This window comes from Panthera onca, chromosome F1 (assembly GCF_046562875.1).
Source record: "Panthera onca isolate mPanOnc1 chromosome F1, mPanOnc1 haplotype 2, whole genome shotgun sequence".
NCBI classification, from domain to species: Eukaryota; Metazoa; Chordata; class Mammalia; order Carnivora; family Felidae; genus Panthera; species Panthera onca.
In genome coordinates, this window is record NC_138355.1 from 55,087,554 (window position 1) to 55,104,866 (window position 17,313).

Sequence of the window (17,313 nt, forward strand, 5' to 3'; positions counted from 1 at the left end):
TGTCCTTAAGGCAACCACTGTTGTAGTTACATACTTACAAGCACACACACTCACATAGTAAGACACCATTTTTTTAAGTTTATTCATTTTGAGAGAGACAGACAGACAGACAGACAGACAATCCCAAGCAGGCTCTGCATAGCAAGACACCATTTTAAGCACAAACTCTGGCACATTCAATACACTTTCTGAAATTATCTCTTTTCTTAATATAATGTAAAGATTGTAATATATTTTGAGGATTGTTCTTTTTATTAGAATATTGCCTAAGTACGTCTAGCTCACATTTTTAATAACTACATAGTATTCTCTTGCCTGAATTCACAGAACTTGATTAAATCAATCCACTAGTAATGCATATCCAGGTAGTTTATAGAAATGTGCTACTATAAACAGTGCTGAAATTAATCTTCAGGTTTATAAATAGAATACTTTTGTGAGTATGAAACTAAAATACATTTTTGGAAGAGAAAATAGACCAAAACATGCGAACATTTAAAAGTTTGATAGATATTACTAATTTTCTTATAAAGATAATGTGCAATTTACAGTCCTAAATATGCCCATGAATGTGATTTCTTATCCAACATAGGATATTGTCAACATTTTTTATCTTTCCCAATGTTACATTATTATGGTATTGTTTTCTATTTATTTTATTTACAAGTGATAGGGACATATTTTACATATTTAAAAGCCATTTGAAGAACTTTAATTTCTGGCTGTAGACTAATTTATATAAGACAGACTCTTAAAAAAGCTAGCAAAAATATTTAAAGTGCTATGTGTGGAGGCATGAGATTTACCAAAACAATGAGGACTTGAGGAATGAAGAGACATGAGCCAAACATTTTTCTACATGAGGCATGTGTCAAAGCAGCACAGAGTCTAAACAGCTAAGCAGACCTTTCATTAGTCTCCAAGGTCAGGAAGAAAGAAATCAATTTCAGATTCTGCAGTGGTGGAAGGGACATGGCAAACGCCCCAGACTTTTGGATGTGACCATTTATACACCAGGAGTAATGATGCATCAGAGCCTTCACAGATGAAGCAGAGTTCCAAGGAGGCTCCATTCCTGATTGGAATAAGCTACAGTTGCCTCTGGGAAAGTTATTATTCAGAACCACAAATTATTTCCACTTATCTTTCATACAAAATTTGGCATTTAGTAAAAAGTTTATAGTCCTACTATAAATCAAGTTCAAATACTAGCAAAAAAAAAAAAATTAGAGATGGTGGAACTGACCCTCTACTGGAGGGTCTTATGTTACATGTATTAATTGGACCAAGAATTAATTAGACAAAGAACAGTGTATAATGTGTTCAAAACAATGGGTGACAAGATGGAAACTTTCATTAGTGGAATTGGAATCTAGAAAAAACACAAATTCAGAAATGCTTGTATTATAGTTAAAATGAATGTGATGAATCCAAATATACTGATTTGCAAAGATCTCACACAAGCTCAGAAAAAAAAAAAAAGAAATACAACTTATTTACAATAAAAACCTAGACAACATTATTATATGTCTTGGGCCAGTATATGCATTATAAAAGTAAATGTGTAGAAATAGGTCTTTAAGAACATACACACTATAAGCCATTAATAATAGCAAGTACAGGGAGGGGTCTTCAGCTGATGACCGTCCCCTTATCTATATTATTGATTTGTTTACAAAGTGAATGCATTTGCTTATCAAAATATGATTAAAGAGTAATTGCTATACTAGAGAAACCCTTGAATACAGGCTCCTTGTACCTTTATTCGGTGGGTGCTTTTCCTTCATCAATAACAAGAAAATTAACTATAAATGAGGTCAGGTGTTGGTCATTTTCTCAATTCTCATATATCCATAAAGAAAGATCCATGAGGTGAGAAAGGCTTATTAAGTTTTATACCTATGGTTCTAGGAGAAGTCCTTTCTCCAAAAACGACTTGCTGATTTAAATAGAATTAATGAGACTATAAATTTTCCAGAAAATGGCAGCTGTAGAAGACACAGAAAAGGAGCAGTTACTTTCAAATACTTTAGTAGCATGCCTGTGATAGAGATCTTTGGTATTTAAAAACTGGGTTTCCATATAATCATATGGGAGTCAAATTTGAACAAAGAAAGAAATGCATGGCAGCAAGTGCCCTGAAGAGTAGAGCAGCCTAGGAAAACAAAATGTTTACATTCTGGGCATTTATCTGCTTTTGACTCTATTTCCAGACTTTGGGCAAGAAAAGTAACCATTCTGGCATTTGTTCACTCATTTATGAAAAGAAAGATGACTTGTGCTAATTGAGAAAAAGTGGAATTTGGAACTGAGAGGGAGAAACTTGGTAAAATAATAGCAGGGCTATAATCTGCTTTGTTACTCTGTTATACGTAACAAAACAGATACAAGAGCTTGGCCTGTATCTCTTCTACTGACAATGAGATTTTGATATGGAGTTTGTGGACCCAGCTTTTTACTTTTCCTGCTATGTTCTAATATCAAGATATCTTGTGTAGATATCTAATATCTAATGTCTTGTGTAGAACTAATGTGATAAACCTGTGTGTTGAGGAAACTTGTCTCAAGAAATATTCTAGGCTCACATTTTCCAAAGGATGTATTGTCAAATACCTGTACTTGAAAGTGTAATTAAAAGACAAAGTAGGAAGGAATCTCTTTTAAAATGAATTTAGAAGGATGCCTGGATAGCTCAGTCAGTTAAGTGTCTGATTTAGGCTCAAGTCATGAGCTCTGAGTTTGAGCCCCATGTTGGGCTCTGTGCTGATGGCTCAGATCCTGGAGCCTGCTTGGGATTCTGTGTCTCCCTCTCTCTCTGCTCCTCCCTGTTCTCTCTCTCTCTCTCTCTCAAAAATAAGTAAACAATAAAAAATTGTTTTAATGGCCCTTCATAAACATTTCCCTTTTCAGGAACCCTAATACATGATCATAGAAAAGTCCCTAGAAGTACTTATACATAGAGCATCCACTCATTTGTGTGTGGTCAGTCATTTTCTAAACATTTTAACAACTGGCATTTTCTAATTAACTTCTGTTGATATGTAATCTGCAAACCTAGTACTTCACAAAAAGTACTTTGTGAAATGTTTTCCTAGCATGAGGCATGAGAATGCTGTAAATTGAGCTGCACATGGTCGAATAGTCTATTCCAAGTCATTCTGAGACCCCCAAGTTACCCTGAATTCTGAAACTGTGTGCATACAGAAGATAGGACCTAAGAATCTATTTATTAATTCAATCCGTAAACATAAATTGAAGGAAAAAATTAAAAATAATAATTCCTCTCTTGCAGAAACTCACACTTTCCTGTAGGAAAAAAAAATATATAAGCAAACAACTAAAAACATGAAAATGGTAAAAATGTGAAAACTCATAATTTCTCCTGAAGAATTTGAACAATCCTTGTTCCCAGAAGTTGTTCTTCCCCACCTCACTCTTGTATTTGACATTGACCTCTAACCGTTCTTCTTCACCCCTCTAGATAAATCCAGACTGCCCAAATATTGCCCACTAATTCTCAAGAACAATTCCTCTATTCTCAATTAAGCCCAGACTCCAAATAGTGGTTTCACCAGAACCATCTATTTTATCCCATTTCCAGAATGCTGTACTTCAGCTGACAGCTCTCTGGTTAAACTTTTGATAGCTTTCTGCTGCTAACCACTGCCCCCTCCACCCCCCACCACCAAAACAAAAGCAAAGACGATTTCACGCTCTTTTCTCGAGTTAGGTGTTCCTCTGGAACTTTTCATGTTCAGCATCGAGAATAAAAGCTTATGCTAAGGGTGCTCTGGTTGATTTTCTTCCATTAATGCTAGCAACATACTAGGTTATCAGGATACAATGAAAAGACAGACATCTAATCCTATCTTGGGGAATTGAAGGTCTTGCCAGAAAGATGTTTGAGCATAACATTGAAAAAGAGCTAGAACTTTGACAGTTAGAACTGTTCTCAGTGCTGGTTTTTGGAAGGAGGATATATTCTAATTATTAAAATATTTTATTTGAGAGAGAGAGTGCAACAGGAGAGAGAGCTGGGGGGGGTGGGAGGGGTAGAGAATCCCAAGTGGGCTCCAGGCTCAGTGCCGAGCCTGATGTGGGACTTGATCCCATGACCCTGGGCTCATGATCTGAGCTGAAATCCAGAGTCAGATACTCAACCAACTGAGCCACCCAGGCATCTCGTAACTATTTTAGATGCTTTAATTAATTTTTACAACATCTCTCTGAGGTAGATTTCTTAGAAAAAGAAATGTAGGCATTCTAAGTTCAAGTAACTTGTCTGAAGTCACACAAGAAGTAAAAAGTCACAGGAATAGTAAACAGCAGAACTTATCTCGGGTTTCTTGTGATGATTAAATAAGACAGTGCAATACATATAAAAACTTATCAAAATATATTTATCATTATAAGTTATAAGAATCCAATGGGATATATTACTATCAATAAATTGATTCAAACACAAGATATAGATAATAAAGATAAAATAATTTTTGTTGCCTATATCTTTGAAGTGGTCTATTTCTAGAAGATGGTGAATTTAGCCAAATCTAGTATTCCAAGTAATATTTTAAAATAATAGGTGATACCAGTACAATCTAATATCAAAAGCATATTCTCTGTGTCAGTACTAGCCCTAGAAAATATTTTGAACTGTATGAGACTCAAGCTTTTTTTTTCTTTGCAATCTGGTGATAACAATTACACCAATTGCATTGGATCATCAGGAAGAAACACCTGAATATATAGTTGTATTATGTAAATACTAGTTATGATGATAATTGTTTTCAGTAAAATACTAATTGTAGATAGTCTACTCATCCCTGTATCATATGTTCCAAATGCTCTTTTCCATTTCAAGAAATCATTTTCACAAAGCAAGTGTCTCCTTTAATATGTTCAGTAAAAGAAACATTTGATTGGGCTCTCTAGGGGCAATCTGAAATGACTGTAAGTAGTTCTATAAGGTTAACATTCATCCTGTGTCTCTTGTGCATCAAATCCTGAGATCTTGATGAAAGCATTTACAAATGCATATATAATGAAGGAAATTCAACACTATTAGTTTCAAAAGTAATCAAAACATTTAGCATCATCATTATTTTCATATATCAAAGACCAATTTTATTTCTGTGACATATGGCTTCTAAAAGTTTTAAAACCATCAATAATGAAGTGTTGAAGATTTTATAATTGATTTATATATTATTCAATACATTATATATGTATTATGTATAAAAATATTCAATTCCATCTAAAATGTGGTGACGTTTATACCAACCAAATCTATTAAAGTATATTACATATAATGAAAAATGAGAAACAACTTAAATATCCCAAAGATGGTTAAATAAATTTTGGGTCAAAGATCAAATTCTATATAATCCTGAAATTAATGTTTCATATGATTATTTAATGCCGTGTAGAAGAAATCAATGATGAACTTCATGTGGATGTTGAGGAACAGAGAGTTAACATAAGTAATTCCTAACTTATGGATTCACAAATGAAATGGATTTGGGGTTGGAGGTCAAGAGTTCTATTCTAGACATATAAGCGTAGCTAAATACATTACTCAGGATCTAAAGAAAAGATCTACCCTGGGGAGAAAATTCATGTCATACAGATAATAACTACAACTATAGGCATGGATGAGAAAATATAGGAAAGCAGGCTTCCAGGCACCATGAGAAGAAGTCCAAGAAAGCTTAAAGAACCTTAATTTATGGATAAGTTGAAGAGTGAAGAATGTTTATTTTTATTAACTTGGTATGTTATTATTCACAAAATAAAATGTAAATAGTCTACTGAATATTTATCTACAAGTACTATGGAGTCTTTCCCTTGCCCCTGCCTGGCATGAGTTTAATAGTTTGCCTTAAATGGGATTGGGAACTTGTTGATATATACTGACATATATTTCATATAGGCCTTTAACACCTTCTTCTCCAAGCATGGCAGTGTTCTAGGTGACATAGAAAGACATAAGGAAGTCCATGCTACATTCCAGAGGTCTCTAATTCTCTATACATCTTGGATTGTTTGAAACTTCTTGCCCAGGACTGGTTGCTCATGTTCCACATCTGTTTTATACACAGACTCTTCATCTGTGCTGAACCCATGGATTGAAGCTCCACTTGAATTGTCTACCTGACTTTTGTTGTTTTTGTTTCCCCTAGACACTCATTTTCCAGAACAAATGATCTCCTCTTTCTAAAGGGAGCTTCTGTTATCAAAAATTCATTTTTTAAAAAATATCGATCTTTCTAAAAATTAAAAACTGAGGACAAAGCATTGGGACTTTTTAAAAAACTATTGAAGGCAGGGAGGAGAAAGGAGGAGAAAGATCCCTTGTTGATGCAGACTGCCCTCAAATCACTCTGTATTCATTCTTCTCAATTCAGATACGGTCTTGGTTTCTCCTGAGACTTAATTAAGCTATGAGCTCCCTCTGGCTGCCACCTCCCGTATTTTCACCACGCTTCATTGCTCTAAGAAGCACAGAGGAGTTTTCTGGCTCTCCCTCCTTACTTTCTTTTCATTCCACTCTCCAAGAAATCTTAAACATTCATGGTTATTTCTAAGGATCTTTTTTTTTTAACCATTAATTTCAGGAGAAAAGGCAGTAAAAAAGTAAAGGCACATTGGGGAGATGTTATAAAAATATAAAATAATAACATTTTTTGTGTGTCCTTTTTCTCCCTTAGTAATGAACCTCTTGCTTTTACTTTGTAAAGAGGATGTACCCATTCACTGCATTCCATTTACTCTTTGGACTGGTGACATTTATTTGTTTTTTCACTCTGCTATATCTCCTTATCCTCTGTAGCATTAGACCATTTAAAGTGGAAAACAGATCACCAGCTATGTTTAATTGAGTGCTTACTATGTGCTATACACATAAGAACTTTATGTGTGTCAACTAATTTCATTTTCATAAGAAACAAATCATGAAAAAAGGAAATTTAGGCCCAGATTAAATTGCTCCCATTTATACAATTGCATTGATAATATCAGAATTCACCTCCTAGCCTCTGACACCAGTGACCAGAGCTGAACAACTATCTGCTGTTGCAAAAGCAATGAAAGGCAGTAAAAATTTGGTGATCAGCTTGCATGGTGGGCTCATGTGAGGCTAAATGTCATTTCAGAGTAAATTATAGCCAACATTTCCAGTATATTTCTCAGAATGCTTTCCCATGGGCTATAATAGGTATTACAAGGGGAAAAGAATTGCCTTGTCAAATAAGTTTGAAAAACATGGGATTAATAAATACTAAGCAGTATGTTTTCAGGGTTTTTTTTAACACGTTTAATATGATAAAGTGCACTGTGACTCTAGCCATGGGATACTTTATATGTTGTTTTCTAAATGTATTTGACAACAGAACACATTTTTGGAAGAACATATATTTAGTAAGAGTTCAGGCAGAAACACATTTTTGGAAGAAGATATATTTAGTAAGACTTCAGACAGCTATTTTCAAATTGTTTCCTTTCTTTTTATCTCAAGAGACTACTGCTTCACCCTGGAATAAATACTTTTTAAAATAATTTCTTGGGGCACCTGGGTGGCTCAGTTGGTTAGGCGTCCAATTCTTGATTTTGGCTCAGGTCATGATCTCATGGCTCATGAGTTTGAGCCTTGCATCAGGCTCTGCACTGACAGTGAGGAGCCTGCTTGGGATTCTCTCTGTCCCTCTCTCTGCCCCTCCCCTTCCCACTGTGTGCTCTCTTTCTCTCTCTAACTAAACATATAAACATTTTTTAAAAAGTTTAAAATCATTTCTTCACATCGATAAATTTGATCCAAGATTTGAGAATTGAGTTAGCTGAATAAGAAACAAACAAACAAACAAACAGACAAAACATTGCTGTTAATGCTTCTTAACTTATCTTCACATTATATATGGCAGGAGTGTCTTAGGGTAATTTTAGCTGCTATAACATGTAGGCTCTAATACATCAGATAAAAGTATTCCTTGCTATGTCAGAGGTCAAAGCATTGCCCCACAGGGGCAGATAGCTCCTTCCATTTGGTGATTCAGATGCCAGGTTTCTTCTATGTAGGGTCACATCTAATTTAAATATAGCTTACAAAAAGAAAACTGTGAGGAATAAACACTAGTTTCTTTTTTTATTTTTATTTATGTATTTATTTTTTAATATGAAATTTATTGCCAAATTGGTTTCCATGCAACACCCAGTGCTCATCCCAACAGGTGCCCTCCTCAATACCCATCACTCACCCACCTCTCCCTCCCACCCCCCATCAACCTTCAGTTTGTTCTCAGTTTTTAAGTCTCTTAAGTTTTGGCTCCCTCCCTCTCTAACTTTTTGTTTTGTTTTTCCTTCCCCTCCCCCTTGGTCTTCTGTTAAGTTTCTCAGGATCCTCATAAGAGTGAAAACATATGGTATCTGTCTTTCTCTGTATGACTTGTTTCACTTAGTATAACACTCTCCAGTTCCATCCATGTTGCTACAAAAGGCCATATTTCATTCTTTCTCATTGCCACATAGTATTCCATTTTGTATATAAGCCACAATTTCTTCATCCATTCACCAGTTGATGGACATTTAGGCTCTTTCCATAATTTGGCTATTGTTGAGAGTGCTGCTATAAACATTGGGGTACAAATGCCCCAATGCATCAGCACTCCTTTATCCCTTGGATAAATTCCTAGCAGTGCTATTCCTGGGTCATAGAGTAGACCTATTTTTAATTTTTTGAGGAACCTCCACACTGTTTTCCAGAGTGGCTGCACCAGTTTGCATTCCCACCAACAGTGCAAGAGGGTTCCCCTTTCTTTACATCCTTGCCAATATCTGTTGTTTCCAGAGTTGTTAATTTTAGCCACACTGACCAGCGTGGGGTGGTATCTCATTGTGGTTTTGATTTGTATTTCCCTGATGAGGAGTGACGTTGAGCATCTTTTCATGTGCCTGTTGGCCATCTGGATGTCTTCTTTAGAGAAGTGTCTATTCATGTTTTCTGCCCATTTCTTCACTGAGTTATTTGTTTTTCGGGTGTGGAGTTTGGTGAGCTCTTTATAGATTTTGGATACTAGCCCTTTGTCTGATATGCCATTTGTAAATATCTTTTCCCATTCCGTTGGTTGCCTTTTAGTTTTGTTGATTGTTTCCTTTGCAGTGCAGAAGCTTTTTATCTTCATGAGGTCTCAACAGTTCATTTTTGCTTTTAATTCCCTTGCCTTTGGGGATAACACTAGTTTTTTAAAACCTGGGGCTGGAAATAACACCTATCACTTCTATTTATATTTTAAGGGCAAAGAAAAATCAGTCGTGTGCCCACTCCTAGATGCACAAAGACTGGGAAATGTACTGTCTAGGAAGCTACTTTTCTGGGATATTTCTCTAATACATAAGTGGATATGTAGAACTGGGGTTATTGTTAGTCATCTCTAATGCAAGGATTGCAACAATTGACTAATATTGCTTCAATTTCTGTACTCTTGTTGAGCATAAATGGTTCCTACAGTGGTGCAGCAATTCATAAAGTTGATTTAATAAAATTTTCAAATTCTTGCCACATATAAAATGACCCATAATTATCACTACTACAATATTTTTGTTAATAATGGATTGCTGAAAGGTCATTTCCACTGTATAGGATTTTCTGTATGTATATATGTGTGATATATATTCCACCCATTATCTTTGACTATGTTTCTCAAAAATTTCTTCACTCTTTCAAACTTACTTTACACTTTTTAGATATTGGTGATACTCTATTTCTAGAGGTTACTGGTGACATCAAATTAGTGCATGACATGATAACATTCAGTAGAACATACATAACTGATCACCAATTGGGGTAGAGTGGAAATTAGAATGAATAGGTAAGAACTTTGAACCAGTCCCATAAAGTCAGAGGTAAGGAAGCAGACTAAGGAATATCTAGGGCTGGACCAGCCATAGGTTTGCCTCAAAAGATCTATCCAAAGATAAGATTCAACTTCTGGATAAATAGTTGAAATAAGAGTTCAACATAACCAAAATAATTTCCTCGTCAACCTTTCACATACCAACCTGTCCTTTCTTTTCATGTAAGTTAGGACACGTTGTGGGTTAGCCAAGGTCAGGGTCCTATTTAGCTTGTCATCATTATACCTAGCACCTGGCATAGAGTGGCTCACATAAAATAGAAGCTTAATAAATATTCATTGAAATATGTGAATTATGAATAAATGAATGAGTGGATATGTTAACTTTGCAATGTAGTTGGCAAACAGAGCACACAACCAAAAATCTGAAGAAAGCTGCATTCATTGTTCCAAGGAGAAGGATGGTCAGAGTAACTGACTTCATCTCACATTGTCTTTAACTTAAATAACAGTGGATTGGGGTGCTTGGGTGGCTCAGTTGGTTAAGCATCTGACTTTTGATTTCGGCTAAGGTCATGATCTCACGGTTTGTGAGTTCTAGCCCCACATCAAACTCCATACTGACAGCATGGAGCCGGCTTGAGATTCTCTCTCTACCTCTCTCTCTGCCCCTCCCCTGCCCATGTTATCTCTCTCTTAAAATAAATAAGTAAAACTGTCGCGGCCGGCGCGACAAACACCAAGGTCAGGGTCCTGAGGGTAGGGGAATGCAAGAAAAAAAGAGAGAAGAGAGAAAGTTTGGGAACAGGAGGGTCCCCTGGGCTGATGGCCCAAGTGACAGCTTTATTGTTGCTGTACACAATCTTTTATATCCAGACTCTTATGGGTCAGGCCATTCTAAGAATAAACAGGTTTCACATAATCGCTGCCCACCAAAACATTTAGTTCTGTGTTTCTTGTGCATTTTCTAGACGGGTCACAAGACCTTGTTGATAAGATTGCTAGCAAAACACAATTCCCATGTTTGTTTCTATCTGACTCGGGGTAGAAAAAGGGAAGTAGCATTACTGCCAACACCTGCAGACGACAGCCTTCAGGAATTAACTTTCTCGGCCTTGACAAGGCTTTTGTATGCCCTTGAAAGTGGGAGAATGGGAGGGGGAACCACCAGGTTGGCTTGAGTCAACAGGGAACATTGCTCGACCCGGTCTCAGCCTGGCACCGGGGCCCGGCCCCCCACATAAAACTATTAAAAGAACTTAAATAAAAGTGGAGTTATATTTGTCTTATTTAAAGTTACATCTACAGAATCTAATAGTTTGAAGCACATAAAACCTATTCCTTAAATAAATTCTGCATTGAAGTGAAAGCTTCCTACCCAGTCCTGAGACCATGTGTTAGTTTCTGTTCTCTGAGATGGTGTTTGAAGGAGTCTACTCCTGGCTTCTAATCTGGAGACAGAAGTCTAACACTAAAATGGCAAAGAGAAAAAGAAGAAGGATTAAGGAAGAGACTCTAAAACACTGTTGTGCATCAGAAAGAGAAGAACTAAGACCCAAGACTTTGAAGCAATGATCAGAACATGGGACTCAGTTCTAGAGTCACACTGCCCTCAGATTTGGCTTGATGCTCAGGCCCAAAGTGTAGAATTGAGACTGTTAAAGTTCTTACTAGTACAGGTCAAAATTGACCAAGGGATCTGAGAGTGAAACTGAGCCTGAATATAAGTATCAAATAGTCTTTGGTTATTGGCCTTTAATCTTAAATGTCATAAACAGTTATAGACAGTGCCAAAAAAGTATTAGTCATTTAAATTACTTTATTGAGATGTAGGCCCAACTATTTAATACATTTTATTTTGGGAGTAGTGTTTTGGTTCAGAACATATTGTCTCCTCAGATGCTAGTGCTGATGGATGTGTGCGAACATGGGTGCTAAAAATGCTTTGATGGGGCTTCTTTAAGCAAACGATAAATTGGGATGCAAGTCTAGAAATGCAAAGGAATAAAAATATGAAATTAAAAATTATTACATGGAAGGTAGAAAAGAAGATGGATGTAATGCAAAGATTTTTTGCACAAAATTATTGATTACGACTAGTCTAGAGAAGACGGTTAGTACTGCCATGTCCATGGGGTGGAGGCAAGAACTACATCAACAGTCCAGGTTAGAGTACACAGTTTAGAAATGATGTGCCTGCACTTTTGTTCTCAGGCTAAATTAACACCTTAAAATTCACTCTCCAAAGACTGTTCTATTACATAGGGAGGGAAAGACAGGAAGGGAGGACACATCAAGGCCAAAATGTCACTGTGATATTGGACAAGTTATTTAACTTCTCGGAGCTTCAAAATTCACATTAAATAAGGATTATTGGGATTTTGAGGGTGACTGGTGAATATTTCCTCCCCTTAGCTCTGAACACATTAGTATATATAAAAAGAAAAAAAACTGCCTTCTCACCACGATAGACCTATTTAGACACTACAGGGCTTTTTGCCAAGTAAATTTACTAAAGACTCTGATGTCCTGGATTAGGCAGAGTGAAGCTAGCAATCATAGAAAATGCAGGACCAAGGGACAATAACTTGATTCCCATAGACATGTGGCTGCTCTTGACCTTTGGCTGACGTTATAGAAATTCACATTAAAGTGAAGTCTTCAAATCTCCCAGTTTTGTATTCATAGTTTACATTCTTATTTTGTCACATACAACTGTTTTGGGTAAAGATTTTTTAAAGAACAGGTACCACATATCCATTATATCTTTTGATAGTGGCAGAAGTGATTGCACCCAGGATGCAAATCCATAAATGTTATCACATCTAAAACTTTAATAATTTCATCTAAGTTTATTTTGTACTTGTACATGTGTTAATGAGGTATTTAACATCTTTTTTTTTTGTCCTTGGTTAATGGAATTTAAAAGTCATTGATGCATCATAGTATCATTAGCCTCTAGGTGCTTGCTAGATCATTGCCCTATTGATGAAATCACCCTAGGACAAGGTCTCCGTAACTATACCTCATTGGACACCTACAGAAGAAGTCTGTCTTTTTCCAAATTCCAATACATAGCAGATTGTTTTATAACGTGTCTCCTGCCTGTATCTCATTAAGGTTAAGTATTCTTTTATAACAAGCCAATTTTATAACATATTTTGGCTTATGTTGTAGCATATGAATAACTTTGCTGTTTGGCAATGAGTGTTTTCCATTCATGCAGTACATTTTGTCTTTTCTTAAAAATCTCTTATTTTGAAAAGTGAAATACTACAAATTTGTCATTGCCTCGGCAATCATGTATTGATCTATTTGTTCTCTCTCTGTTCATTTTCTGTGAGTCCAAATTGCTTAAGTACTGAAAGCTCTCAAGGTAGTGACCCGAAATATTAACAGGTTACATTAGCTCATTAAGCAATAGAAACTGCTCTTATTCAAAGTCCATAGATGCTGACATTGCATTTATCTAAAAAATTATTAATGTTTTCATGGAAGTGTATAGTAGGAAAGACATTCTATACTTCCAGACTGAGAATTCTCTGGCTTATAACAATTTCACCCATTAGTTATTGCCTTTTCCTTGAAAAGTAAAGATTAATGATGCTAAAATGATACACTATAATACAATCAAGTTATACTTCTTTCTGACTCTACCTCAGATGTTGATGATCTGGCACTTTTTTTTTTTTTTTTAGAAATAGCACAAGTTCATTTGAAGGAGAAAGACAACCCTTAAATAATAAGGCAATTATTATTTTAATCAATAGCAGTATTATATTTTAAATTAATCTTCAAAAGTCCCTGAAGCTAAAATTTCAAAAGTCATTAATCAATTAAGCAAAATAATACAGTCTTTCAAAGCAATCTATCTCCTGAAGGTTGCTCAAATTGTTTTCTGAGAATGAAATAAAAACTTAGCACATTTTCTTGACTTCATTTAAGTAATTTTATTTTTCTAATAAATGTGATTTCTCAATATGTAAAAATAATATTATGGTTTAAATATGAACATTCTAGTATATTTAAATAGTTCTACTTCAATCACAATAAAATTTTAAATCTGTAAAAACTGCTTTTGTTTATAAACATGAAGGACAAAATGCTTAAAAACACTTGCTTCTAAAACCTTTCTAGCAGAAACTTTGCTATGAAATCAGAGTAGAAAGAATGGAACATATCTTTGAAGTATCTGGGCCAAGTGGGTCACTTTGACACAGAGAAGCATTTTTGGTTACCAACCTACATGCAAAGCTTCAGGTAGGGCTTTTTCAGACACATATGTTTAATTTCCAAGACTCTAACATATTAATTAAGTCTGTTTCTCAGCTATGCTAGTAATCAGACTATGATATTCCTATTAGAAACTAAAATATTGATAATGGGGCACAATCAAGGTCGTACACCCTTTATCTTTTTGCTATTTCCTAAATAGTAATCTCCTTAATAATAATTTCCTTATATCTGCTGCTCAATCCAGGGTTAGTCCCTGCTTTCCTGGAATCCTACTTTTAGAGTTACTCATTGAAGCTCAAATCCTATGAAACATCTCACCCCCTTCCTACTAAGATGTACAATCCATAGTTTCTCATGGTGTTTTCTCTAGCTATAAATCTAATAAATGTTGTTTTACTATAGTTATATCCCTAGTAGTCTTTACCTGATGGAATCCGTCAAAATTCTTAAGACCCCTTCAGCTTGGAAAACACTAATAAAACCGTAAATGCCAAATATTTAGAAATAAAAGGGTATTTTAAATTTCTGAAATGAAGTGAAGGAATGCGTATACGTGATAAACATCAAATTCATTCACTTGTCTTTTGAAACTAATCTAGGGTCATTAGATGCTACATAGTAAGTCGCTAAGTACTCAGTTTTTTCCTTCCCCCAATTTAATTATTTAATATTGATAATAGAATATTTATATTATATGAGTTATATATAAATAATAAGTATTTATAATATAACTATTTAGGACATGTTTCTCCATGTTGTTGCATTTTGCTCTGGCTAAGGCTCCTGCGATGCCTTTGAATTCCTTTTCATAGCACACCACGTGAACTTACTCCCTTCAAAGAGTATATTTTTACTCCAAACCTTTTCCAACTATTTCCATATTCAAATATGTTTACATTACCTTATTCTTCCAGAATATTCTTCACACAAATTGATTGAGTTGATGTTTCCATTTGGAACATTTTAACTGTCTACAGAATGGAAAACCTGGATAATTTATTATAAATAGGATTTATCAGGGCACAAATGATGTCATTTTAGAACTACTTGATGAATAGCATGAAGTAGTTTTTCCAGGCATATTTGATATAATATCAGTTTTAAACACTTTCCAATATTCCTTGGGAAGGACGCGTGTAGGCCAACACACAGCTTGTCACTTGCTGTTGCTGAAATGTGGCATGCAGGGAAGAAGTAGCTGACAAGTAAATTAGAAAAACATATAGAGCATGCCAAAGAATTTGAACTTGACTTACAGGCACAGAAAAATTCTCTTCATATCTGTAATGTGGAGAAAGATATAAATCTGTTTTATGCTGCTGCAATGAAGAGAAGTATGGCTAATGGATAGATTTTATAGTTGAATTTATGCTCAATATAAGAAATATTTTTCTAACAACTAGAACTGTCCAGAAAAAAAGCATGGGCAAATTAGGCTGAGTGCCTCTTACTTCCTAGAAGTTACTAAGTACATACTAAATGCCCATGCCTCAGAAATGTCTAAAAAATAATTTCTGTTTTCAACAGAAGATTAAACTTTTGATTCTATGATATTCTCTCTTGGGATTCTAACAAACTAATCAGTGTGAGCATTAAGATGCACACAATTGTGCTACTTCACTAAACAATGAATTGGTACATAAAATAAGCATTTCAGAGTCACCAAGATAGTGATGGTGAGAACATCTGCTGCCATGTCATAGTGGCAAGACAACAGGAAAAGGATTTAACATCAGAGATACGTTTGAGATGTTATGTTGCATCGTGTAGAAGATTTCTTATTTTGCACAGTCATAGGACAAAGTATAAACTATGTTAATCATAATAATGTATCATATAAGTCATTCTATTATAATCCAACCACTGACTAATCTATCATATAATATAACCCATAGCAAACATTTTCAACATCTACTAGAAAGTAGGCACTCCAAGATATTTTGCACATATTAGCTCTAACCCACCAACTAACCTGAAAGACAAATATTATGCTCATTTTATAGATCATAAAACCAAAAAAGATTAGGATCATCACAGACCTAATAAATGGCAGATTGAGAGCTCTGTCTCTCAGTCCTATGGCTTACTTATAAAGTAGACAAACCACTTAATTGCTTTAAAAGTGTTATTTACTTTTTCAAGACTTTAATATATTTACCAAGTAAAATGTTAAGATTAGCCTCTTAACTATCATCAAAGAAGAGTATTTTTTTGTTTGTTTAATAGTCTTGTAGAGTTACAAAATGGGAACATCCTAAACTCTAAGCTCAATCAATCAAATGTAAATTGACTAATACCTATGTTTGGAATAAATATTAATAAGAACACTGGAAAAAGAAGTATAAGTGAATAAAACTTGAAATAAAATTTTAAAATAATTTTGTTCAATAGATTGAAGTAACTTTGAAATCTGGCAAAAGTTAAGATGTTAAAAATCTTTGATGATTATTCTTTAAGACTCCTTAGAATGGCAACTACTGTCACTTCCAATGTTCTAGGCAGTAAATCTCCCATTTTTCCTTAGTAGTCACAACTTATGCGATCATCCTACCCTAAATTCTTCAACTAGCATCTGCTTTTGCTACTCCTCTGAAAATTTTGGATTTCTTATAATCCTGCTTTTCAGATATTAAAAGAACATATCCTGGCTTCCATTGTAATTTACCTATACCATTTTTCAGTGTGACTAAGAAATTAACAAATTTTATGAGAAATAATAAACAGTAAAATGTAAATGAAGAAACAGAGTTGATTTCACCGTGTGTTATATAGTATTGTACATGCAGGAATAACATTATAATAGAGGAACCTGTGTGGCTCAGTCGGTTAAGCATTCGACTTTGTCCCAGGTATCTTGAAGTTCAGGAGTTTGAGCCCCAGCAAAGGGCTCTGTGCTGACAGCTCAGAGCCTGGAGCCTTCTTCAGATCCTTTGTCTCCCTTTCTCTCTTCCCTTCTCCTGCTTGTGCGCTGTCTTTCTCTCTCAAAAATAAATTAAAAAAATTAACAAAAATAAAAACCCAAGTATTATTTTAAATAATAATGGTGAAAGGATGAAAGCTTTTCCTCTAAGACCAGGAGCAAGAAAAGGATTCCCACTCTCTCTTTCCATACCTATTCATCATAGTATTGAAAATCCTAGCACAAGCAATTAGGCAAGAAAAAAAAGTATCAGATTTGGAAAGGAAAAAGTAAAATTGTCTCCATTTGCAGATGCTATGATTTTATATATAA